We start from the raw sequence: 26603 nt of genomic DNA, 5'->3' as shown, positions 1-26603 counted from the left end.
CAGTGCACAGAGAGAAGTGGAGCTGCCGGGCTCCCTGGTACAAATGGTGACAGGAGGGCTCCTGTCCCAGCTGCTCCACTGATCATATGATGGTGAACATTTCTTTAGGTGCTTCTCGGCCATTTGATATTCCTCAGTTGAGATTTATTTGTTTACCTCTGTACACTGCTTTTACTAGGGCTACAGGTTTCTCTGGAGTCTAACCTTTTGAGTTGTTTGTATTTATTGGGTATTAGCCCTCTGTTGTATGGAGGGTTGGTAAAGATCTTTTCCCAATCTGTTGACGGCAGTTTCGCCCTCTTGACAGTGTCCTTTGCCTTACAGAAGCTTTGCAATTATATGAGGTCCCATTTGTCAATTATTGATTTTAGAGCACAAGTCATTGGTGTTCTGTTCAGGAAATTTTCCACTGTGCCCATGTGCTCAAGGCTCTTCCCCACTTTCTCTTCTATTGGTTTCAGTGTATCTGGTTTTATGTGGAGGTCCTTGATCCACTTGGACTAGAGCTTTGTATGAGAAGATAAGAGTGGATCCATTGGCATTCTTCTACATGCTGACCTCCAGTTGAACCAGCACCACTTGTTGAAAATGTTCTTTTCCACTGGGTGGTTTAAGCTCCTCTGTCACAGATCAAGTGACCATAGGTGTGTGGGTTCATTTCTGTGTCTTCAGTTCTATTCCACTGATCTACCTGCCTGTCTTTGTTCCACTACCATGTAGTTTTTATGACTATTGCTCTGTAACACAGCCTGGGGTCAGGGATGATTCCCAGAGAAGTTCTTTTATTGCTGAGAACAGTTTTTGCTATCCTGAAGCTTTGGTTATTCTAAATAAATTTGTGTATTGCCCTTTCGAACTCTATGAAGAACTGAGTTTCAGTTTTGATGGGGATTGCATTTAATCTGCAGATTGCTTTTGGCAAGATGGCCATTTTTACTATATCAATCCTCCCAATCAGTGAGGATGGGAGATCTTTCCATCTTCTGAAATCATCTTCAATTTCTTTCTTCAGGAACTTGAAGTTCTTGTTATACAGATCTTTCACTTGCTTGGTTAGAGTCATAAGGTTTTTATATTATTTGTTACTATTGTGAAGCATGCTGTTTCCCTAATTTTTTCTCAGCCTGTTTATCCTTTGAGTAGAGAAAGGCTACTGATTTGTTTGACTTAATTTTATATTCAGCCACTTGCTGAAGTTGTATTTCAACTGTAGGAGCTCTCTGTTGGAACTTTTGGTGTCACTAAAATATACTGTCATATCATCTGCAAATAGCGATATTTTGACTTCTTCCTTTCCAATTTGTATCTCTTTGACCTCCTTTTGTAGTCTAATTGCTCTGCCTAGAATTTCGAGTACTATATTGAATAGGTAAGGAGAGAGTAGACAAACTTGTCTAGTCCCTGATTTTAGTGGGATTGTTTCAAGTTTCTCTTTTTTTTCATTTATTTTTTATTGATATATTTTTATATACATTTCAAATGATTTCCCCTTTTCTGGGTGCCCACTCCCTGCAAGTCCCATAAGCCCTCTTCCAAGGCCCTGTTCTTCCATCCACCCCTTCCCATTTCCCTGTTCTGGAATTCCCCTATACTCTTGCACTGAGTCTTTCCAGAACCAGGGGCCACTCCTCCATTCTTTTTGGACATCATTTAATTTGTGGATTATATCCTGGGTATTCAAAGTTTCTAGGCTAATATCTACTTATCAGTGAGTGCATACCATGATTGATCTTTTGAGACTGGGTTACCTCACTTAGTAAGATGTTCTCCAGCTCCATCCATTTGTCTAAGAATTTCATGAATTCATTGTTTCTAGTGGGTGAATAGTACTCTATTGTGTAAATATACCACATTTTTTGTATCCATTCCTCCGTTGAAGGACACCTAGGCTCTTTCCAGCTTCTGGCTACTACAAATAGGGCTGCTATGAACATAGTGGAGCATGTGCCCTTATTGCATGTGGAATACTTTGAAGAATATTGGTATAAAACTATCTGGTCTTGTGCTTTTTCTTGTTGGGAGACTTTAAATGGATGCTTCTATTTCTTTTGGGCTTATGAGAATATTTAAATAGTTTGTCTGATCATGATTTAATTTCGGTACCTGGTATCTGTCTAGAAAATTGTCCATTTCATCCAGATTTTCTAGTTTTGTTGAGTATAGGGTTCTGTAGTAAGATCTAATAATATTTTTGCATTTCCTCAGTTTCTGTCCTTATGCCCCCTTTGATTTTCTTAAAGAACCAACCCCTGGTTTTGTTGGTTTCCATGTAGTTATTTTTGTTTCTACTTGGTTATTTTCAGTTCTAAGTTTGATTATTCCCTGCTGGGTACTCCACTTGGGTGTATTTTCTTCTTTTTGTTCTAGAGCTTTCAGGTGTGCTGTTAAGCTGATAGTGTATGCTCTCTCCATCTTTTTCTTTCGTTGGGGAACAGGGAAATGACTCATAGCTATGGGTTTTCCTCTATGCGCTGTTTTCAATGTGGATATTAGCCATAAAATACAGGATACCGATGCTACACTCCACAGACCCAAGGAAGGTAAGCAAGAAGGAAGGTTCAAGTGAGGATGCTTGAATCTCACTTAGAAGAGTGAATAAAGCAGTCATAGGAGATAGACGGAGGGAGGGAACTGGGTGAGAGAGGGGATAGGGAGGTGAATGAGGTGATACAGTTTTCAGGAGCAGGTGGGGAGACAGAAGGGCCCAGAAGGCCAGGAGAATAAATTGAAATCTGCAACTCGCAGGGTTGGGGGCTGGAGGCATCACAAGGACATAAAACCTGGGATGGGGTAGACACCCAGAAATCAGTGGGGACGACCTTAGCTGACACTCACAGCAGTGGAGATATGAAGCCTGAAAAGGCCACCTCCAGTAGCCAGACAGGAACCCCAGTGAAGTGATAGGGACACCAACCCACCCACAAAACTTCTGACCCAAAATTTATCCTGTCTACAAGAAATGGAGGGGTAAAGATGGAGCAGAGACTAAGGGATTGGCCAACCAATAACCAGCCCAACTTGAGACACAACCCACGGGCAAGCACCAGTCCATGACACTACGATGATACTCTGTTATGATTCCAAACAGGAGCCGAGCATAACTGTCCTCTGAAAGGGTCCACTCAGAAGCTGACTGAACCATCCAAACATGGGATGGAACTGGAGGACTTGTATTAGTCAGGATTCTCTAGAGTCACAGAACTTATGGACTGTCTCTCTATATTGAGGGAATTTATTGTGATGACTTACAGTCTGTAATCCAACTAACGCAACAATGGTCTGCTGTGGATGGGAAGTCCAAGGATCTAGTAGTTGCTCAGTCCCCAAGAGGCTGGTTGTTTCAGCTGATCTTCTGTAGAAGTAGGTTCCAACAGATGTGCTGGCAAGTAAGTGCAAGTGGGTGAAGAAGAGTGAATCTTCCTCCTTCAATGTCCCTATGTAGGTCTCCAGCAGAAGGTGTGGCCCAGATTAAAGGAGTATGCCACCACACCTGGATCTGGAACATGCTTTGTCCTAGGCTGACCTGGAACTCGGAGATCTCCTTGCCTCAGTCCCCTGGGATTAAAGGCGTGTACCACCTTTCCTGGGCCTAAGCTTTTCATGGCCACTATGCCTCAAGATCTCCATGCCAAGATCCAAATCAGAAACTTGTATCTTCCAGCCTCAAGATCTGGATCACAAGTATGCCCCTCAATTCTGAATTGTAGTTCTTTCCACATGTAGTCAAGCTGACAACCAGGAACAGCCATTACAAGAATCTTATGGAAGAGTTGGGGGAAGGATTGAGGGCCTGGAAGGGGATAGGAACTCACAGGAAAACCAACAGGGTCAACTAACCTGGACCCCTGTGGGCTCTCAGAGACTGAATCACCAACCAAAGATGTTTGAATGGGCTGGACCTAGGCCTCCCCACACATATGTAGCAAATGTGTAATTATATCTTCATGTGGATCTTCCAACAGGTGGAGTGGCGTGTATCCCTAAAGCTGTGAAATATGTTTCCCTAACTTGGTTACCTTGTCTGGTCTCAGTGAAAGAGGATATGTGTAATCCTGCAAAGACTTGATTCACAAGGGTGGGGGATACCCGAGGGAGGTCCTCTAAGAGGAGAAGGAGATGGGTGACAGGGGGGAAGACCTGTCTTCTTGAGTGAGGGGAAGACCAAGAGGGAGGGCATAAACCAGGTGAATGAATGAATAAATAAGAGTGAATAAATAAATAAATATGTTTTTCTATTATTTTAAGTGTATGGGATTTGGGAGGGGGTGTATGGGCACATGTGTACAGTACCCAGTGCCCAGTGGTCAGAAGAAGGTATCAGTTACCTCTGATGATGAAGCTAACAGGCAGTCATGAGTTACCATGCACACTAGCCACTGGGCCATCTCTCCAACCATAAAATTATTCCATTGCTACAGCATGACTGTAATTTTGATACCATTATGAATCATCATGTAAATATCTGATTTGCAGGATGTCTGGTACGTTACCCCTGTGGGGGTTGTGACCCCCCCCCCATGTTGAGAACCACTGTTTTAGGGACTTGGCTAGGTTCCAGGCCAATGAGAGACCTTGTTTTATTGAAGAAGAAGAAGAAGAAGAAGAAGAAGAAGAAGAAGAAGAAGAAGAAGAAGAAGAAGAAGAAGAAGAAGAAGAAGAAGAAGAAAGAAAGAAAGAAAGAAAGAAAGAAAGAAAGAAAGAAAGAAAGAAAGAAAGAAAGAAAGAAAGAAAGAAAGAAAGAAAGAACGAAAGAAAGAAAGCATCTAAGAATGGACACTTGAGGTTGCCCTCTGACCTCCACATGCAAACACACACACACACACACACACACACACACACACACACACGAACATGCGCAGGCACACAGGAGAATCACTGTCACCCAAGCTGGTCTCACACTCCCCATTCTACTACCTCAGCCGCCAAGTGCCAGTGTCACAGGCACGTGTCCCACACCCACAGTCTCTGGGCCTGCTGAACATTGCCAGCACTGGGCAGTGAGGCAGAGAGGCAGGCATGGGTGCTTGGGGAGGGGCTCAGCTCAGCTGCAGTCAGGCCAAACAGAGGATCTGTACAAGCAGAGTCCTGCTGTGCTCAGGATCTGAGCCTGCCTTTTCACTGGGAACTTCTGCCTCTAACAGAACATCTGGGACCTGTGGGACCCTACAGTGCAGAGCATTGGCTGCAGGATGCTGGCATGCAGTCACTTAACAGGGAGGATCCCCATGAAAATGCAGGCTGTCAAAGGCTGAACACCAGCTACCAAGGGCAGAGGCATCCGGCATGCTCTCTGAGTTGAGCTGAATTCCTTGGGTCTCCTGGATTTCAGTGTCTGCCAGTGGCATACAGAGGATCCTGACCCAGCCTCTAAGGAGAAGAAGGAAATGGAGGGGGAGTCGGTACTTTTGACTGTCCCCCCATGCTTCCAGACCCAAAGACCTGAAGGACATAAGGAGCCCGCCCATTCCCAGAGAAACACACACCTTGTCCTGGGATACAGCAAGACCTGCACCCCTCCTGCTGCCCCTGGCAGACCTGCCAGGCACCCTGGGAGCACGATCAGGCACCTCACCAGTACTAATCATGAAGGGTCTGTGTTTTCTAAGCTGGACCTAGGATAAGTATCCACCACGCACAGAGGAAGGCCACAGTGGCTATGAGGCCTCTGTCTTGGCCAATATACAAGATACCCAGGACAGGTCTCTGTTCCCCAAGTCTCTCCTAAGACTGGCAGGTCCTGCACAATGATGCACTGAGATGTTAGGTAGGTGCAGGAGGACCTTCTACCTTACCTGGAGAGCTTGAAAAGCAACATGCACAGCAGAGACATTTGGTACAAAGTTTATAACACACCCTCCCATGAGACAGTAACTTAAAGTGTTTTGAAACAATCAGGAAGGGCAGATCCAGGAGAACCTACTTCCAAAGCCTGGAATACACATTTGATCCACATGGTCAGAGTGGGGACAGGACAGGACATCAAGTCTGAGGGAGGGGCTTGGAGGCCCCCGAGCAGTAATCTTCCACAGGCGTGAGGAAAGGATTCAGACCAAAAGCAATGTGTGACCTTCCAGGCAGTCCAAGGGTTGGCAGCCTTCTTCCCAAGGCCACCTGCCCACGCAGGCAAACAAAGTGTTCATCACCTTCAGGGCTGTCAGGGAGGGTGCTGACTTCGTGAACAGTCTCGGGCCAACCATTCCCGGGGCCATGCTGGGATGGCCCTCCTCGAAAACCCATTGGTGACCAGAGAAGCCCTCCGAGCAGGACCGCATCTTTTGAGGCCATGTGATAGTCAAGGAATGCTGAGGATGGGCCCTGCCCACACTCAGGGCCACACAGGCACCCAACCCTTGTCCACAGTCAGCAGCCAGGACCCCGGGACAGCTCCAAAGCCAGGAGTGCCTGATCGGGGCATGGGGCCAACACATGACTGGCCCACGGGTGACTTTCCAGCTTCCATAGCAGCTAGGGTCGTCACCAAGGGTCAGCGTCAGCGACAGACTGGGCTTGCGCTCTGGCTCTTCACCCTCCTGGCAGGGCTGGGGCGGCCGGGATTTGAAGAAATCTGAAATGTAGCGGACCTGGGGAGGGGAAAGACAGTGAGTAGGACAGGAAGAAAAAGAACATCTTCTGGGGGCCCTGAGGGAGAAGGTGAGGGGGTGTAGTCATGTGGATGGGTGGGGCCAGCCGTGAGGGGCTGTTTGAAACTAATTCCGCTCCTCAGAGGGGCTGCAGATGAGGAGTTGCCTTGTGAACCTTCTCCCCACCTTAACTTTTCAAATAAAGGATTGAGCCAATGATTGGGCAGGAGGAAGGGGGAGGAGCTGAGAGTCGGGGGGAGGAGCTGAGAGTCGAGGGGAGGAGCCACAGGGGATAAATAGGAGGGGAGGTGCTATGAAGGATAAATAGGAGGGGAGGGGCTTCGGGGATTGCAAGCTAGGCTGCAGAGAGAATCTCATGGCCTGGAGAAACTGCAAGTTACATGGACTAATATAGATGGGAATAGAGTAGTGTGGCAGGAGATCTGCCCAATCTAGGCTTGTAGCTTTTTTTGTTAAACGAATGAGATTTCTTTTACCGGGGAATTGGGTTGGAAACAAAAGTAGCAACAAGGGAAAAGCTCTTGAAGACAAAACAGCAGGCAGAAGTTGCAGGCCATCAGAGGCCGGCAGTGCAGATCCTGTAGGTCAGGCAAGCAGCACTCACCTTGAGGCAGGCCACCAGGGCTCCCTGAAGGAGGCCGACGAGGACATCACTCCAGTGGTGCTTGTGGTCAGACACTGGGCTATAGCCCACATAGATGGCAAAAGCCACCAAGAAGAACTGAACGGTGGGCCTCAGCAGCCGGGCCCACTTCCAGCAGAGCCAGGCCTGCACGTACAGCTATCGGGACATCAGCCTGCTGTCAGCTGGGCCCACGAGTGTCCACAGCCTGCCCAGCCCGGGGCCAGAGTCGCAAGGCCTCCCACCCTTAGTGCCTCCTCCACACACCCCATTGTACAGAAGGGTAGACCAAGGCACAGGCAACGCATGGCCCCATAAGGTCCCCCGGGAGGTACTCACCACCAGGAACAACATGCAGTACATGCCAAAGGAGGAGTGGCCAGAGTAGAAGAACAGCCTGAGAGAAAGGACAGCCACTCAGGTCATGGAGACCCAGAGGCAGGCCTGCAAGCTCCTTGGGGAGCTGGCAGCTATAGAGGAGTGCAACTCAAAACTCAGGCAAACAGGGCCAGAGAGGTGGCTCAGCAGTTAAGAGCCCTGACTGCTTCTGGAAAGGACCCAAGTTCAGTTCCTGGTGCCCACATCCTACTCTTCACAAGTACCTATAACTCCGAGTCCAGGAAATCTGATGCCTTTGGTCTCTGAGGGTACCTGTAGTAATGCACAAACACACACACACACACACACACACACACACACACTTTTTTTTTGGTTTTTTTCAAGACAGGGTTTCTCTGAGTAGCCATGGGTGTTCTGGAACTCACTCTGTAGACCAGGCTGGCTTCGAACTCGGAAATCCACCTGCCTCTGCCCCCCAAGCACTGGGATTAAGGCGTGCCCCACCACTGCCAAGCTCACACACACACACACACACACACACACACACACACACACACACTTAAAAGTAATAAAAATAAATTGTCTTTAAGACTTACTTTTATTGTATGTGTATGGGTGTTTTGACACATCTCTGTGTGCCACACGCATGCAATGCCTGCAGTAGCCAGAAGGAGGCATCAGATCCCATGGACCTGAAGTTGCAAACTGTTGCGTGTGGACTAACTTGTGAGTTTTCAGAATCTAATACAGATCCCCTGGAATTAAAATAAAAATTTAACCCGAGGGGAACTGGAGAGATAGTGTAACTGTTAAGAGCACTGGCTGCTCTTCCAAAGGACCTCAGTTCAATTTCCAGGACCCACACGGTGGCTCACAACCATCTGTAACTCTGGCTCTTAATTCTGGCCTCCACGCTTACCGTCCATGCATGTGGTATATGGAAATATCCAGGCAAACCACCCATACACATAAAATAAAACTAAAATTGAGAAACAAAATTTAACCTGAAGGAAGGCTTGCACACGGGACACTCCCTCAGGAGGCCCTGGAGCAACCGTCTCCCCTCCTGACCCTCAGTTCACCAATTGCAACCCCTGCCTGCTCCTGGAGCTGCCACGGCCAGCAGGAGCACATGGTCAGGCTCCCAATACTACAGTCGCAGCCACTGCTGTGACAGCTGTCGGTCTGGGTTGCTGGTCATTACCTCATCTTACAAAGATATTTGTCACTGCTCGAGCGGCAGCCATGACCTATGTTTTAGAGACTCTGAGGAGTCATTCCCCAACCCGGGCACCCCCAGAGCTGCTCTCCAAACTTAGCAGATACAATAAGGCTAAGGCAGAGTCCCCAGCCCCACCCCAGCACCCAGAAAACAAAAGTGAAATGTATGTCCAATCCTGTTGACCTCTATGCAGACCACAGACCTCATTCTAACAGGGCCACCCTCAGTTCCCTCATGTGAGCCATGAAATAGACAATGACCTCAGTATCCACTGTCCCTGTGACTCGGTGTCGAGTCACAGCTGTGGGTTTGACCTTAAGTACAGTCACAAACAGACACAGACAAGAGTCACGGATTCGCAACAACAAAAAATATCCCAGGCGTGCACATGCATAGCACAGCTAATAACTAGAAGCTGCCTAAGGAGCTGGGGAGATGGTCAGCCATGAAGGTGCTGCTGTGCAAGGCAGAGGACCTGAGCCACCCTAATAATCACAACAAAGGAGGCAGTGCATTCCTTAACCCAGGACTGCAGCTTGCTGGCCAGTCCAACAGGACTGCACAGCTCCAGGTTGAGTGAGAGTCCTTGCCTCAACCTTTAAGGTGATGAGGGACTGGAGAGTGAACTCTGGGGTTGGGAGCGCTCAGTGCACTTCCAGAGGATGAGGGTTCAGATCCCAGCACCCACACAGCAGCTCACAGCAGCAGCTTCTAACTCCAGTTCAAGGGGATCTGGTGCCCTCTTCTGACCCCTGTAGACTCTGATAGCTCCAGCAGCTAGGCAGGCAACTCCTGGAAGGTGCTGCTGCTGAGGTTGAGCACCTGGAGGCTGCAGCAGAGCAGCAAATGGGCCAGGCAGGCCCTTGGGCAGCGAGCCTGGGGCGCCCAGCCGGTTGTTCGTGGCCAGCAGCATGTGCAGGCCGCTCAGTGTCAGCAGCTCAGGTCCCAGCTCTGCGAGGTCATTGCCACTCATGTCCAGGAGCAGGAGGAGGAAGCCACCGCCCAGTGCACCCATGGCAGCAACTGGCAGCAGCAGCCACAGCAGCGCCTCCTGCGAGCCATGCCACTCATCAGTGGTGCCTCCAGCTCAGACTCCAGGGCCTCCGCCCCACACGCTGTGGATGGACCAGTTGAGTTTGGCCTCCCGAGCCCGGTTTCCTCCATCCAGCAGGATCCTAGGACGCCTGATGAGGCAGTGCATCCTGGAACCTGAAGGGTTCCACCCCATCAGAAGTGGTGCAGCATGGCCCTGCCCAGGCACTCACCTCTGATGCCAGCCGAGTCAAGCCTCAACCTTCTTCTTTACTCTTTGGCTAATATCCACTTACAAGTAAGAATATACAGTTGTAGATTTGGTTGATTGCTAATATTATCTTAATGGGGTTCCCAAATTATAGGAGACTTTGCATGTCTAAGTGTGAGACACTGTCCTTCCTCCCAGATTGTGCTAAATGCTAAATTAATTTGCTGGTAGCAAATGACTGGACAGGGAGACAGAGGTGGGACTTTAGATTTCTCAGACAGTAGATCACTGAAAGAAGGAAGTTTTAGAATTGCCATGCTGGGAAAGCAGAGGATGGAAAGGTCTCCCATTCTCATGGATTGATAGGATAATACAGTGAAATGGGCATCTTACTAAAAATAAATCTACTGATTCAATGCAATCCCCATCAAAATAGCAACACAATAATTTACTGACATGGAAAGAGCAATTCTCAGTTTCACATGGAAAAACAAAAAACCAGGATGAATGAAACAATTCTGAAAAAGACTTCTGGAAGAATCACCATCACTGACCTCAAGCTGTACTGCAGAGCAATAGCGATATAAATTGCATGATAGTGGACACGGACAGTCAGGTTAATCAACCGAATGGAATCAAACACCCAGAATTAAACCCACACACCAGTGGACACTTGTCTTTTGATAAAGAAGCCAAAACCATACAACCAAAATTATAGCATCTTCAAATCAGACTGGCATTTAGCACCTCATTTTAAAACAGCAGTGGATTAAGTAAGGGATTGCTTGCTAGAACCCTTCCCCTCATGTCCAGATGCCTCTTGCTTGTTTGGCTAGGGGGGAGATTTGGAGCAATACACTTCTATTGAACCAGAAGAAGAGAGTCAAATTTGCAGAAGAATGTTTTTACATAAGTAAACATGGATAAACTCACATAAAATTATATATGGATTCATGCTTGCACATTCATATATCTCCATTAAAACCAGTTGGGCCAAACTACATCCTTATCTCATAATTACACACACACACACACACACACACACACACACACACACATCTATACTTACAAATGCATTTGGAGCAAAAGATCAAGCACCAGTGCCGAATGAACTCATTCATTCTGGATGGAAAATGAGCTCCAATCTTTATTGCATAGAGAAAGAAAAGCTTCTTCAAGTTTGTTGCTAAATGAATTTAACCCAAGTCCATAGCAGAATGCTTTGTCCTCTTTAGTACAACTAAGCTTGCCTTGCTATTAAGAAAAGACATGTTCTGTCCTGTGGTAAGGAGGGTCCTACCTGCCCCTTCCACTCTCTCTGTAGTTTCTTCTTTTTGCCTCTTTCTCTCTGCATTGTGCATATTGCTCTTATTTTATAAAGATGCCTTATATTTAAGATATTAAACTCTGCATTCTCCTTTTAATCTTGCTCCCTCCTCCTGCTCTGATGTAACAATGCTCTTACTTTCAATGTGTTTGTTACTTTTTATTTCGCTCACTTTTTTATTAGATATTTTCTTTATTCACATTTCAAATGTTATCCCCTCTCCTCATTTCCCCTCCAAAAACCCCTATCCCATCCCTCCTCCACCTGCTTACTACCCCACCCACACCCGCTTCCCTATCCTGGCGTTCCCCGTCACTGGGGCGTGGAGCCTTCACAGGACCCAGGGCCTCTCCTCTCATTGAAGTCTGACAGGGCCATCCCCTTCAACATATGTGGCTGGAGCCATGGGTTCCCCCACGTGTTCTCTTTGGTTGGTGGTTTAGTCCCTGGGAGTTCTGGGGGTGCTGGTTGGTTCATATTTCTGCTCCTCCTGCAAGGTTGCAAGATCCTTCAGCTCCCTGGGTCCTTTCTCTAGCTCCTCCATTGGGGACCCTGTGCTTAGTTCATTAGGTGGCTGTGAGTATCCACTTCTGTATTTGTCAGGCACCGACAGGGCCTCTCAGGAGACAGCCATATCATCTTCCTTTCAGGAAGCACTTGCTGACCTCCACAATAGTGTCTGGGATTGATGACTGTATGAGGGATGGATCCCCAGGTGGGGCAGTATCTGGATGGCCTTCCCTTCAGTCTCTGCTCCACATTTTGTCTCTGTATCTCCTCCTGTGGGTATTTAGTTCCCCCTTCTAAGAAGTACTGAAGTCTTCCTTCTTCTTGAGCTTCATTTGCTCTATGAATTCTATCTTGGGTGTTCCAAGCTTCTGGGCTAATATCCACTTTTTAGTGAGTGCATGCCATGTGTGTTCTTTTGTGACTGGGTTACCTCACTCAGGATGATATTTTCTAGTTCCACCCATTTGCCTAAGAATTCCATGAATTTGTTGTTTTTAATAACTGAGTAGTACTCCCTTAGGCAAATATCTTCTACAAATAGTGATATTTTTATTTTTTCCATTCCAATTTGTTTGCATTTTACATTCTTTTGTTGTCTAATTGCTTTTGCTACGTGTTTGAGTACTATATTGAACAGGTAGGGAGAGAAAGGACAGCCATGTCTAGTTCTTGATGTTAGAGGGGTTGCTTCAAGTTTCTCTCCATTTTATTTGATGTTGGCTACTGCTTTGCTGTGTATTGCTTTTCTATTATCAGGTATGGTCCTTGAATTTCTGATCTTTCCAAGACTTTTATCATAAAGGTTATTGGATTTTGTCAAATACTTTCTCTGCATCTAATGAAATGGTCATGTGATTTTTTTCTTTGAGTTTTTTTATATAGTGAATTTCGTGTATCATGAAGGGGTGATGGATTTTTTCAAATAATTTCTAAGCATCTAATGAAAATGTGTTCTTTTTTCGTTTGAGTACCTTTATATAGTGGAACACATTGATAGATTTCTGTATATTGAACCATCCCTGCATCCCTGTGATGATGCCTACTTGATCATGATGGATGATTGCTTTGATCATGGATGATTGATAGGTAGATATTGCTCAAATTTGCTTTTGTCATGGAATGTTTTGGTTTCTTCATCTATGATGATTGAGAGTTTTGAAGTCGTCTGAAGCCTGAGTTGACGTTTTTTGTTCTCTTAAGGTCTGCATGATCTCTATCCAGGCTCTTTTAGCTTTCGTAGACGTTTGAGAAGCCTGGTGTCATTCTAATAGGTCTACAATTTTATGTTACTTGGCCTTTTTCTCTTACAACTTTTAATATTTTCTTTGTTGTATACATTAATATGTTGATTATTATGTGATGAGAGGACTTTTCTTTTCTTGTCCAATCTATTTGGCTTTTTGTACATTTATGGCCATCTCTCGCTTTAGGTTGGGGAAATTTTCTTCTATGATTTTGCTTAAGACTTTTTTCTGGTCCTTGGAGTTTGGAATCTTCACTCTTTTCTTTTCCTATTATTCTTTTTTAACATAGTTTTTAAAATTAATTATTTTTATAACCTCCATATTTTATTCTCCACCCTGCCAACCCCTGTCTACCCTCCAACTGTTCCACATGCCATACCACTTCCCCTCCCCCTGTCTCCACGTGGATATCGCTAAACCCCACCCCACCTGACCTCTAAACTTCCTGGGGCCTCCAGTCTCTTGAGAGTTAGGTGTATCATCTCTGACTGAACACAGACCTGACAGTCCTTTATTGTATGTGTACTAGGGGCCTCATATAAGCTGGCATATGCTGTCTGTTTGGTGGTCCAGTGTTTGAGACATTCCGGGGGTCCAGATTAATTGAGACTGCTGGTCCTCCTACAAGGTTGCCCTCAGCTTCATTCAGCCTTCCCTAATTCAACAGCAGGGGTCAGCTGTTTCTGTTCATTGGTTGGGTGCAAATATCTGCATCTGTCTCCTTCAGGTGCTTGTTGGGTCTCCCGGAGTGTTGTCATGCTAGGTCCCTTTTTTGTGAGCGCTCTATAGCCTCAGTAATAGTGCCAGGCCTTGGGACCTTCCCTTGCACTGGATCCCACTTTGAATCTGTCGCTGGGCCTTCTTTTCCTCAGGCTCCTCTCCATTTCCATTCCCGTATTCTTTCAGACAGGAACAATTATGGGTCAGAGTTATGACTGCTGGATGGGTCCCCTCTCACTCATTTGAAGTCCTGTCTTCCTGCTGGAGGTAGGCTCTATAAGTTACCTCTCCCTACTGTCAGGCATTTTATCTAGGGTCCCTTCCTTTTAGTCCTGTGAGTATCTCAATTCCCAGGTCTCTGGGGCATTCTGGAGGGTCCCCCCAACCTATCATCTAAGGTTGCCTATTTCCATTCTTTTTGCTGGCTCTCGGGGCTTCAATCCTTTTCCCTCCACAAATGTCAGATCAGGTTCCCCTCTCTCCCCTCTCCCTCTTCTTCCCTGCCATGTCTACTTTCCTTCCCAGGTCCCTCCCTCCCTCTTCACTTGTGATTGCTGTCTTCTCTCTTGCAAGTGAAACTGAGGCGTCCTCACTTGGCACTTCAGCCTGTTGACCTTTTTGAGTTCTATGGAATGTATCTCAGGTATTCTGTCTTTTGTTTGTTTGGTTCATTGTTTTTTTTTTTTTTTTTGATAATTTTTTTTTATTTGATATAATTTATTTACATTTCAAATGATTTCCCCTTTTCTAGCCCCCCCCCACTCCCCGAAAGTCCCGTAAGCCCCCTTCTCTTCCCCTGTCCTCCCTCCCACCCCTTCCCACTTCCCCGTTCTGGTTTTGCCAAATACTGTTTCACTGAGTCTTTCCAGAACCAGGGACCACTCCTGCTTTCTTCTTGTATCTCATTTGATGTGTGGATTATGTTTTGGGTATTCCAGTTTTCTAGGTTAATAACCACTTATTAGTGAGTGCATACCATGATTCACCTTTTGAGTCTGGGTTACCTCACTTAGTATGATGTTCTCTAGCTCCATCCATTTGCCTAAGAATTTCATGAATTCATTGTTTCTAATGGCTGAATAGTACTCCATTGTGTAGATATACCACATTTTTTGTATCCACTCTTCTGTTGAGGGATACCTGGGTTCTTTCCAGCATCTGGCAATTATAAATAGGGCTGCTATGAACATAGTAGAGCATGTATCCTTATTACATGGTGGGGAATCCTCTGGGTATATGCCCAGGAGTGGTATAGCAGGATCTTCTGGAAGTGAGGTGCCCAGTTTTCGGAGGAACCGCCAGACTGCTTTCCAGAGTGGTTGTACCAATTTGCAACCCCACCAGCAGTGGAGGAGTGTTCCTCTTTCTCCGCACCCTCTCCAACACCTGCTGTCTCCTGAATTTTTAATCTTAGCCATTCTGACTGGTGTAAGATGAAATCTTAGGGTTGTTTTGATTTGCATTTCCCTAATGACTAATGAAGTGGAGCATTTTTTAAGATGCTTCTCCGCCATCCGAAGTTCTTCAGGTGAGAATTCTTTGTTTAACTCTGTACCCCATTTTTTAATAGGGTTGTTCGGTTTTCTGGAGTCTAACTTCTTGAGTTCTTTATATATATTGGATATTAGCCCTCTATCTGATGTAGGATTGGTGACGATCTTTTCCCAATTTGTTGGTTGCCGATCTGTCCTCTTGATGGTGTCCTTTGCCTTACAGAAACTCTGTAACCTTATGAGGTCCCATTTGTCAATTCTTGCTCTTAGAGCATACGCTATTGGTGTTCTGTTCAGAAACTTTCTCCCTGTACCGATGTCCTCAAGGGTCTTCCCCAGTTTTTTTTTTTTTTTTTTTTTTTTTTTTTTGCTAATATCTACTTATTACTGAGTATATACCATACATTTCCTTTGGGGTCTGTTCTGAGCTACTTCACTCAGGATGATATTTTCTAATTCTATCCATTTGCCTGCAATGCTCATGATGTCCTTGTTATTAACAGCTGAGTAGTAGTATTCCATTGTGTAAATGAACCACATTTCCTGAATCTATTCTTCTGTCGTGGGATATCTAGGTTGTTTCCAGCTTCTGGATATCACAAATAAGGCTGCTATGAACACAGTGGAACACGTACCCCTGTGGCATGGTAGGACATCTTTTGAATATATTTCCAAGTGTAGTATAGCTGGGTCTTCAGAAATATCTATTTCCAATTTTCTGAGGAAACTCCAGATTGATTTCCAGAGTGGTTGCACCAATTTGCAATTCCAGCAGCAATAGAGGATTATTCCTCTTTTTCCACATCCCCTCCAACAAGTGTTTTCACCTGAGGTTTTGATCTTAGCCATTCTGGTTGGTGTAAGGTGGAATCTCAGGGTCATTTTGATTTGCATTTCCCTGATCAGGAAGGACTTTGAACATTTTTTTAGGTGCTTCACAGCCATTCGATTCCTTAGTTGTGAAATCTTGGTTTAGTTCTATATACTTTTGGTTTGGGTTTGTGTGTGTGTGTGTGTGTGTGTGTGTGTGTGTGTTAGCTTCTTGAGTTCTTAATAAATTTGTATATTAGCCCTCTATTGGATGTGGTGTTAGTGAGGATTTTTTCCCATTCTGTAGGTTGTCAATTTGTCATATTGATTATGTCCTTTGCCTTTCAGAAGCTTTCCAGTTTCATGAGATCCCATTTATCAATTCTTGATGGTACAGAATGAACCCTTGAACTTCTGTTTAGGAAGTTTTCCCCGTTGCCAGTGGGTTCAAGGCTCTTTCCCACTTTCTTGTCTATTATATTTAGTGTATCTGGTCTTATGTTGAGGTCTTTGACGCACTTGGACTTGAGCTTTGCACAAGGTGACAAATATGGACCTATTTTCTTTTTTCTACATACAGACAGCCAATTAGACCAGCACCATTTATTGAAGATGCTTTCTTTTATCCATTGTATATTTTCAGTTTCTTTGTCAAAGATAAAGTGTCCATAAGTGTGTGGTTTTTTTTCTGGGTCTTCAGTTCTATTCCATTGATCAGTATGTCTGTCTCTGTACCAACACCATGCAGCTTTTATCACTATTGCTCTGTAATAAAGCTCTGAAGTCAGGGATGGTGATTCCCCAGCCATTCTGTTATTGTTAAGAACTGTTTTTATATTTTTGCTCCTGTGACTGTGTAGAGGTGTAGACAGGTACACGGGGATCACCCGAGTAGAAGAGCGCTTAGGACACACCCCACCAGGGCTCCACCCACACCCAGGAGCTTGGCAGCACCACAGACAGCTTGGCACCTACCTTGCCAGGGGTCATCTACCCTGCAGGGAGGCAGTTAGAGGGAGTCCCGCCTTTAGAGATGAGGCACCACTATTTTTGCTCCTGTGACTCTGTAGAGGTGCAGACAAGTATGCAGAGATCACCTGAGTAGAAGAGGAATCGGGACACGGCCCACCCAGGGTCCCACCTGCACCCAGGAGCTGGGCAGTGCCACCACAACCATCTGTGTACCTAATCTGCTAGGGGATATCTGCTCTGCATTGAGTCCCGAAATTAGAGGTAAGGCCAACATCTTCTCTCCTGTGATTGAGCAGGCTGTTGCAGCCAGGAACACAGAGAACACCCCAGTGTAAGGTCACTTGGGACTTGGTCTGCCAGGACCCAACTTGCACCCAGGAGCTGGGAAGCCCCACAGCAATCTGTGCCAGGGGAAAACCCGTCACCCAGGGGTGCTGAGATAGGCTTGCCGGCACACAGGAGGTACAAGCACCAGCCAGTGACAACAAGACCAACTAACACCAGAGATAACCAGATGGCAAAAGGCAAACGTAAGAATGTCACTAACAGAAATCAAGGCAATATGGAGGCCTTCAAGAAGGACATAAATAACTCCATAAAACAAACACAGGAGAACACACGTAAACGGGGAGAAACCCTTGAAGACCTAAGGGAAAACACAACAAAACAGGTGAACAAAGCCATACAGGATCTAAAAATGAAGGCAGAAACAATAAAGAAATCACAAAGGAAAACTACTCAGGACATAGAACACCTAGGAAAGAAGTCAGGAGTCACGGATCCAAGCATCAACAACAGAATACAAGAGAGAGAAGAGAGAATCTCAGATGCAGAAGATACCATAGAAAGCATTGATACAACAGTCAATTAAAATGCAAAATGCAAAAAGCTCCTGACCCAAAACATCCAGGAAATCCAGGACAAAATGACAAGACCAAACCTAAGTTTTATAGATATAGAAGAGAGTGAAGATTTCCAACTTAAAGGGCCAGCAAATGTCTTCAATAAAATTATAGAAGAAAATGTCCCTAACCTAAAGAAAGAGATGCCCATGAACATACAAGATGCCTACAGAACTCTAAATAGATTTTTACCAGAAAAGAAATTCCTCCCCTCACATAATAATTAAAATACCAAATGTACTAAACAAAGAAAGAATATTGAAAGCAGTAACGGGAAAAGGTCAAGTAACATATAAAGGTTGACCTATCAGAATTACACTGAATTTCTCACCAGAGACTATGAAAGTCAGAAGAGCCTGGGCAGGTATCATAGAGACCCTCAGGGAACACAAATGCCAACCCAGACTGCTATATCCAGCAAATATCTCAATTACCATAGAAGGAGAAACCAAGGTATTTCATGACAAAAACAAATTTACACAATATCTTTCCACAAATCCAGCCTTTCAAAGGATAATGAATGGAAAACAACAACAAAAGGAGGGAAAATACACACTAGAAAAATCAAGAAATTAATCTTCCTTAACAAACCCAAAAGAAGATAATCATACAAATATAAAAATTACATCAAAAATAGCCGGAAGCAACATTTACTATTCCTTAATATCTCTTAACAGCAATGGACTCAATTCCCCAATAAAAAAGATATAGCCTAACAGACTCAGGGTCAAAGACAAACACTACCTCAGTGTAAAAGGCTGGAAAACAGCTACAGACTCATTCTGTCAGAAGAAAACTTCCTAAGCAGAACACCAATGGCTCAGGTTCTGAGATCAATGATTGATTAAGGGAACTTCATGAAACTGCAAAGCTTTTATAAGGCAAGGGACACTGTCAGCAAGACAAAACAGTAGCCTACAGATTGGGAAAGGACCTTCACCAACCTTGTATCTGACAGAGATTTAGTGCTCAAGAAGTTAAATAGCAACAACCCAAATTAACCCAGTTAATAAATGTGCCACAAAGCGAAACAGAGATTTCTCAACATAGAAATCTCAAATGGCTGAGCAGCTCATAATGAAATGTTCAAAGTCCTTACTCACCAGGGAAATCTCAGCATACCTGAGATTCCATCTTACATAGGTAAGGATGGCTTAGATAAAAAACTCAAGTGGCAGCACATGCTGGTGAGGATGTGGAGCAAGGGGACTTCTCCTCCATTACTGCTGGGATTGCAGATTTGTACAAGCACTGTGGAAATCAAGTTGGCAGTTTTTTTTGAAAACTGAGAATAAATAGTTCTACCTCAAGACCCAGCTATGCCACTCCTGGGAATATACACAAGAGATGCTTCCCATCCCACGAGACACTTGATAATCATCTTCATAGCACTTGTACATGTAGGAGCCAGAAATTGGAAACAACCTAGATGTCTCTCCAATAAAGACTGGATAAAGAAAATGTTTTACATGTTTGCATGGTATGTACTCACTTGTAAGTGGAGATTAGACATAAGCAACAGGATACTCCTGCTACATTCCACAAACCTAAAGAAGCTACACATGAAGGATGGTACAAGCAAGGATGCTTGAACTTCATGTAGACAGAGGAATAAAATAGTGATAAGAGGCAGATAGAGGGAGGAAACTGGGAACTGGGTGGGAGAGGAGATAGAAAGGGGAATGGGGAAAGATCAGGTGTGGGGAAGGACAGAAAGGATGTCTAGAAGCCATTAGAATAAATGGAATTCTGCTTCTCATAGGAGGGTGTATAGGTGACATCTTCAAGAAAAGCCAGAGACCTGGGATAAGGAAGACCCTCAAGAATCAATGGAGATGTCTTTAGCTGTGACTCCAAGAATTGGGGATACAGAAACTGAAGAGGCCACCTCCTGAAACAAGGAAGCAGGAAGACCAGGGGAGTCATAGGGACACCAACTGTCTTAGTCAGGGTTTCTATTCCTGCACAAACATCATGACCAAGAAGCAAGTTGCAGAAGAAAGGGTTTATTGAGCTTACACTTCCACGTTGCAGTTCATCTCTAAAAGAGTAAGGACTGAAACTGATGCGGAGGCCATGGAGGGATGTTCCTTACTGGCTTCCTTCCCCTGGCTTGCTCAGCCTGGTCTCTTATAGAACTCAAGAATACAGCCCAGAGATGGTACCACCCACAAGGGGCCCTCCCCCCTGATCACTAATTGAGGAAATGCCTCACAGTTGGATCTCATGGAGGCACTTTCCCAACTGAAGCTCCTTTCTCTGTGATAACTACAGCCTGTGTCATGTTGAAACTCAAAACCAGCCAGTATACCAACCCACCTTAAAATTCCAACCAAAAATTTATCCTGTCTACAAAAAAATGCAGCAATGAGGAATGGAGCAGAAACTGAGGGAACAGGCAACTAATACCTGCCCCCACTTGAAACTCATCCCAGGGGCAAGCAACAATCCCTGACACTATTGATAATACTCTGTTATGCTTGCAGAAGGGAGTCTAGCATGACTGTCTTCTGTCCTCTAAGAGGCTCCACCCAGCAGATGACTCAGACAGATCCAGACAGCCACAGCCAATCTGGATGGAGCTTGGGGAAGAATAGGAAGGATTTTGGGCCCTAAGGGAATGGGAATTCCACAGGAAGACAGACAGAATCTACTAACCTGTACCCTTGGGATTCTCAGGGACTGAACCACCAACTAAAGAACACACAGGGGTAGACCTAGCGCTCCCCATACATATATAACAAATATGCAGCTTGCTCTTCATGCATATCTCAAACAACTAGAGCAGGAACTATCTATCCTAAGAGCTGTTGCCTAGATATGGGATATGTTCTCTCTGGGCTGCCTTTTCTGGCCTCAGTAGTAGAGGATGCACTTAGCATAACAAAGACTTGATGTGCCAGGGTGGATGTGTAACCAGAGGTGGCACCCACTGGCTCAGAAAGGAAAGAGGGTTGGGTGATATGAGGGAGTGGCCAGGAAAAGAGCAGTAAATGGTATGTAAAGTGAATAAGTAAAAAGAAATATTAAATAAAAATATTAAAAAACATTTTGTTTGCTGGTGCAATTACCTCACAACATGAAGTCATGTGTGCATCCTTGATTTTGTTTATTTGATCTTTTATGTGTCAGGACCAAATTGACCCTATTATTATGGCTCTGTAATACATCTTAAGATATGGAATGGTATTCCCCACAATATTTTCCTCTTTGCTTCTGATGCTATTGGCACCCCGGGGTCTTTTGTGGTTCCATATGAAGGTAAGGTTCACTTTTTTCTATTGAAACGAAGGATGAGATGAGGATTTTCAGGGGGTTGAATCAAACATATAAAAAGTTTTGGTATCTTAGCCATTCTGACTGGTGTAAGGTGAAATCTCAGGGTTGTTTTGATTTGCATTTCCCTAATGACTAATGAAGTTGAGCATTTTTTAAGATGCTTCTCCGCCATCCGAAGTTCTTCAGGTGAGAATTCTTCGTTTAACTCTGTACCCCATTTTTTAATAGGGTTATTTGGTTTTCTGGAGTCTAACTTCTTGAGTTCTTTATATATATTGGATATTAGCCCTATATCTGATGTAGGATTGGTGAAGATCTCTTCCCAATTGGTTGGTTGCAGATTTGTCCTCTTGATGGTGTCCTTTGCCTTACAGAAAATTTGTAATTATATGAGGTCCAATTGTTCAATTCTTGATCTTAGAGCATACGCTATTGGTATTCTGTTCAGACAGCAGGTGTTGGAGAGGGTGTGGAGAAAGAGGAACACTCCTCCACTGCTGGTGGGGTTGCAAATTGGTACAACAACTCTGGAAATCAGGCTGGCGGTTCCTCCGAAAACTGGGCACCTCACTTCCAGAAGATCCTGCTATACCACTCCTGGGCATATACCCAGAGGATTCCCCACCATGTAATAAGGATACATGCTCTACTATGTTCATAGCAGCCCTATTTATAATTGCCAGATGCTGGAAAGAACCCAGGTATCCCTCAACAGAAGAGTGGATGCAAAAAATGTGGTATATCTACACAATGGAGTACTATTCAGCCATTAGAAACAATGAATTCATGAAATTCTTAGGCAAATGGATGGAGCTTGAGAACATCATACTAAGTGAGGTAACCCAGACTCAAAAGGTGAATCATGGTATGCACTCACTAATAAGTGGATATTAACCTAGAAAACTGGAATACCCAAAACATAATCCATACATCAAATGAGGTACAAGGAGAAAGAAGGACTGGCCCCTGGTTCTGGAAAGACTCAGTGAAGCAGTACAGGGCAAAACCAGAACGGGGAAGTGGGAAGGTGTGGGTGGGAGGACAGGGGGAGAGACGGGGGCTTACGTGACTTTCGGGGAGTGGGGGGGCTAGAAAAGGGGAAATCTTTGAAATGTAAATAAAACATATATCGAATTAAAAAAAGGAAAAAAAAGTTTTGGTATAATACTCATTCATTTGATGCAATATTCACTTTACCAATCCAGGAGTAATACATTGTCTTTATGTCTTTCTTCAGAGGTTGAAAGCTTCCATTGTAGATCCCCATCACCTCCTTGTTGTTCATTTCCAGGCACTTTATTTTCTTTGAGTCTGGTGGAGTGGAGTATGCTCATGATCTTTCTCATTTTTTAATGTTTGATGTATAGAAAAGGTATTGATTTATGCATATTGAATCTCTATGCTGCCACATTGCTGAATTTGTCATTTCTAGAAGGTTTTTGTTCAGATTCCTGGGATCTCTAATATCTAGTATTTTGTCCACTGTACACTGGGATAGCTGGATATCTTCCTTCCTGATTGTGTGCCTCTAATTTCCTTCCCTTGCTTATTATCTCAGCTGCACTTTGAGAACAGTGAAGATAGCAAGTGCTGTTGACAATGTTTGGGAGCCCCAGGTGTCTCTGTCCCATTACTGAATTCAGAGGGGTTGATTGATTTAATCTTTAATCCATTTCAGATAATGATGGCTGAGGGTTTCTCACATATATCTTTTCACTAGGCTGAAGTATTGTCCCTGTGGTTCTACATCCTCCTAAGACTTTTATCATGAGAGCATAACGTATTTATCAAATAAATTTTCTGCATCTAGATGATCTAGATTGGATAATTAAATTCACTAATGTGGCTTATTACATTACAGACTTGCATATATTTAACTATACTTATATTCAGGTGGTTCAAGTCAACATGGTGGGCCATCTTTGTGATGCATGTTTGTATTCTGTTTGCAAGTATGGTGTTTTTTTTTAACAATCCATGGCATTTTTATTGAGCCGTTTAGTTTATGAGGTAAAAGGAAAAGCAGCTCTCTTGAATACTTTACATGACTGTAGGAATATGTCTGAGACTTAAGGGGAGTTACAGGGAATTAAATTTCTCAAAAGTTGAGATCAAGTAAACAAACTTTAACTCTTTAAATTTTCCTGTTGCCTCTTCCCTCACGATAGTAACAAGTTCCAATTGGCCACATTAGGTTTTTATCCTTGCTGACGTCCGATCTGAAGTACCGGTTTCAGTCAATATCTACTAGTTCCACTTCAAAAGTGAGCTTGGAGTTTGGTGGAATTCTGGCATCGGGCTGTCCTTTCTTTCCGTAGGCCCATTCTGGTTCAATCTCCAGTCGAGCCTTTTCTTCTTTATTCATAGTCAAGACTGCTCCATCCTATCTTCTGTTAACCTTGCCTACTCCAACCTTAAATCTTAAAAGGCTTGGCATTTTTCTTCTTTGACCTTGTTTGAATATTAGGATCAAAAACAGTTCCATCTGGGAGTGTCCCGATTTACCAGCAGTGAACAACATCTCGCTTTTTAGGAATGTTGGTTTTTATCTCCATTTTTTTTAGAATAGATTTTGTATATTTTGGTGGACCCTCGAGAGTCTCCTCAGACTTGGATTCTTTGGGTTTATCGTCACCAAGTTTCACGTTTCTCACCTGTTCAGACGCTTTATTTCCAGTTTCAGCAATTTTGAGACACTTTCAAAAAGATGGTTATAGGCACTAACCAAATGGTCCTCATTAGCAGTCTTAGTTACATTTTTTTATGTTTCCCTGTAATTTATGCTCTGTGAGAAACGAATCTGAACCGGGACCCTGCAGAAACTTGATGATGGCCTTCCTTCTTGGGCAGCTGCTCCCTGCTGCACTGTTTGCAAGTGTGTTGTGGAATATTTTTTAGTATTGTATCTTCTTTCTTAATTTCCTCCTTTTCATTTTTTTCTTTCCTCCTCCTCCTCCCCCTTCCTCTTCCTCCTCCTCTTCCTCTTCCTCCCCTTCCTCCTCCCCTTCCTCCTCCCCTTCCTCCTCCCTTTCCTCCTCCCCTCCCTCCTCCCTTTCCTCCTTCCCTTCCTCCTCCTCTTCCTCCTCCTCCCCTTCCTCCTCCTCCTCTTCCTCCTCCTCTTCTTCCTCTTCCCCCCTCCTCCAATCACATTGTGCCTAATGGCGGCGGCCCTGAGGACTGTATAAAGGCCTGCTGCGTGGGTTGCACTTGGTCGTTCTCTCTCCATGTGCAGCGTGACCCATCATGTTAGAATGACAAATTCCTCTTGTTTTTTACATCGATTCCTGACTCTGAGTTTTTCATTCAGGAGATCCTGGTAAGCTAAGGCTCACCAGAGACTTACAGAACAACTAAGTTTGAATTTTTTTTCTCCAAATTTTCAGGTTTCATTAAATTAAAATATTTGTTTTACTGATTTCTTTTATTAATGTTAGCACTTATAGGTATCTATTTACCTCATAGGACTACTTTAAGTATGTGACACTGATTATGTAATGTTGGAATTTTACGCTTTCACATTTTGAAAATCTTTTTCTTCATTAACATAATTATTCAGTAATGCTTTCTTTTATTTCCAGGAGTTTGTAAATTTCTTGGGGATTTATTTGTTGTTAGTTGTAAGCTTTATTACATTCTGCTCAGATTGTAGTGCCTGAGTTGTTAACGTTCCCTGTCCCCATTCCTGTGAGGTTACAGCTGAGAAGCCGCCAAGGCCACTGCATGTCCTTTTCTGCCTCAGCCTGTGACAAACGTGAGGTACATCAGCCTGTGACATCCGCGAGGTGCCTCAGCCTGTGACCACCATGAGGTACCTCAGCAGGAGCCACCACTGCGGTGTGCTTACTCTCCACCCTCTTCCTGCCATCAACATGAGGTGCCACAACAGGGGCTGCCATGGGGCAGTGTCCTTTCCACCTGTCCTGAAGAGCTCCATGACTGAGCCCTAGAACCTAAGCCAAAGCAACCTGTGGCCTGAAAGGACTTCCCAGCCTGGCCAATGGAGCATATGTGGAAGAAACAGGGTGAAACAAGTAAATACAAACACCAAAAAACAAAACTGAGTAATCACTAAGCAAAAAACCCACTAGTTCCTGAGGGAAAAAAAAAAAAAAAAACCACCAAACTCTGAGCTCCAGAAGATCAGGACATGACATTCCAGCAATCTTCACCTATTTCTAAGGGAAATATCTACCCTTAGAAATCTGTGCCTGCTAAGAATCCAGGACAAGCTTTGATTGCTTGGTCTTGGAGCAGAGAGCCCCTCTCCTGGATGCTTCCTCACCCCCAAATCTCCAAAATGAAGTTTGTTGTACTTTTATACATCTGGTTGGAAACACACACTCAAATGTGTGCACATACACACACACACACACACACACACACACACACACACACACACACACACGAGAGAGAGAGAGAGAGAGAGAGAGAGAGAGAGAGAGAGAGAGAGAGGGGAGATTCTCTTGTCCCCAACCCATCTAAAACATTCCTTTTGACATGAGACTAAAACCCTAGTGGGGGAACCCCAACATTCCCTCCAAACCCCTCATGCCATGAATCTAAATAAAGCTCTCCCTCCCTTAAGGTGTCTCTTGTCCAGTGCTTGCTCTCAGTGAAATGAACAGTAACAGACAGAGCACCTTGTAAGGAGTGAGAAAAATCACTGTGGGTTGTGCCAGCTCTGATTGGTCACTAATGCTCTGATGTCAGAGAGAGCCATTGTGAGGAATGACCAAGAGCTGATCATATAGTGCACTGTCCGGGCTGTTTTGTGTCCTTCTGTGCAGAGAGCTGTTTGGTAGTGAACTACAGGACTCCGTAGTTGGATCAGATTTGGACATCGGTGATTGTTTGGATTTCGACATTGAACATCAGCTACATGTCCACAGACTGAGTTCTTTCCTGCTGTTTCCGTAAACTCAGAGGTTTGGGTTTCTGTGTATGTGATTTCATTCATTTGGGAGCTTTGTTTACAGCTTTGCCTTCTTGTTGTTTGCTTGTTTGTTTAATTATTTTCATTTTGCTTTCTGGATTAACATCCATGTGTTTTCCTTCCTTCCCACTCCTTTCTCCTTCCTTTCTTCCTTTCTCTTTCCTTCTTCAGTTTGTTTTATTGTTCCTGGGAGACTGGATTTCTTTGTATGGCCTTGGCCAACCTGTAACTTTCTGTGTAGACCAGGGTAGCTTCAAACTCAAAGATTTGCCTGCCTCCGGAGTGCTGGGATGAAATGTGGGAAGAAACCTGAGCAGCGTCCCTCCCTGGCCAACATCCATATTTGTTTTCCTAACTTCTCTTTTGACTTTGTCACTGTCTGTTA

The 26603-nt window shown here is 44.4% G+C and overlaps 1 pseudogene; it reads right to left on the bottom strand.

Moving 5' to 3' along the window:
- Window positions 1-23518: 23518 nt before the first annotated feature.
- On the bottom strand, window positions 23519-25181 carry LOC127670618 (peptidyl-prolyl cis-trans isomerase FKBP3-like; annotated as a pseudogene).
- Between the last annotated feature and the right edge of the window lie 1422 nt (window positions 25182-26603).

The sequence above is a fragment of the Apodemus sylvaticus genome, chromosome 20 (genome assembly GCF_947179515.1).
Source record: "Apodemus sylvaticus chromosome 20, mApoSyl1.1, whole genome shotgun sequence".
Classification (NCBI taxonomy): domain Eukaryota; kingdom Metazoa; phylum Chordata; class Mammalia; order Rodentia; family Muridae; genus Apodemus; species Apodemus sylvaticus.
The sequence above is the reverse complement of the archived record's forward strand: the minus strand, read 5'-3'. Positions and strand labels throughout refer to the sequence as shown.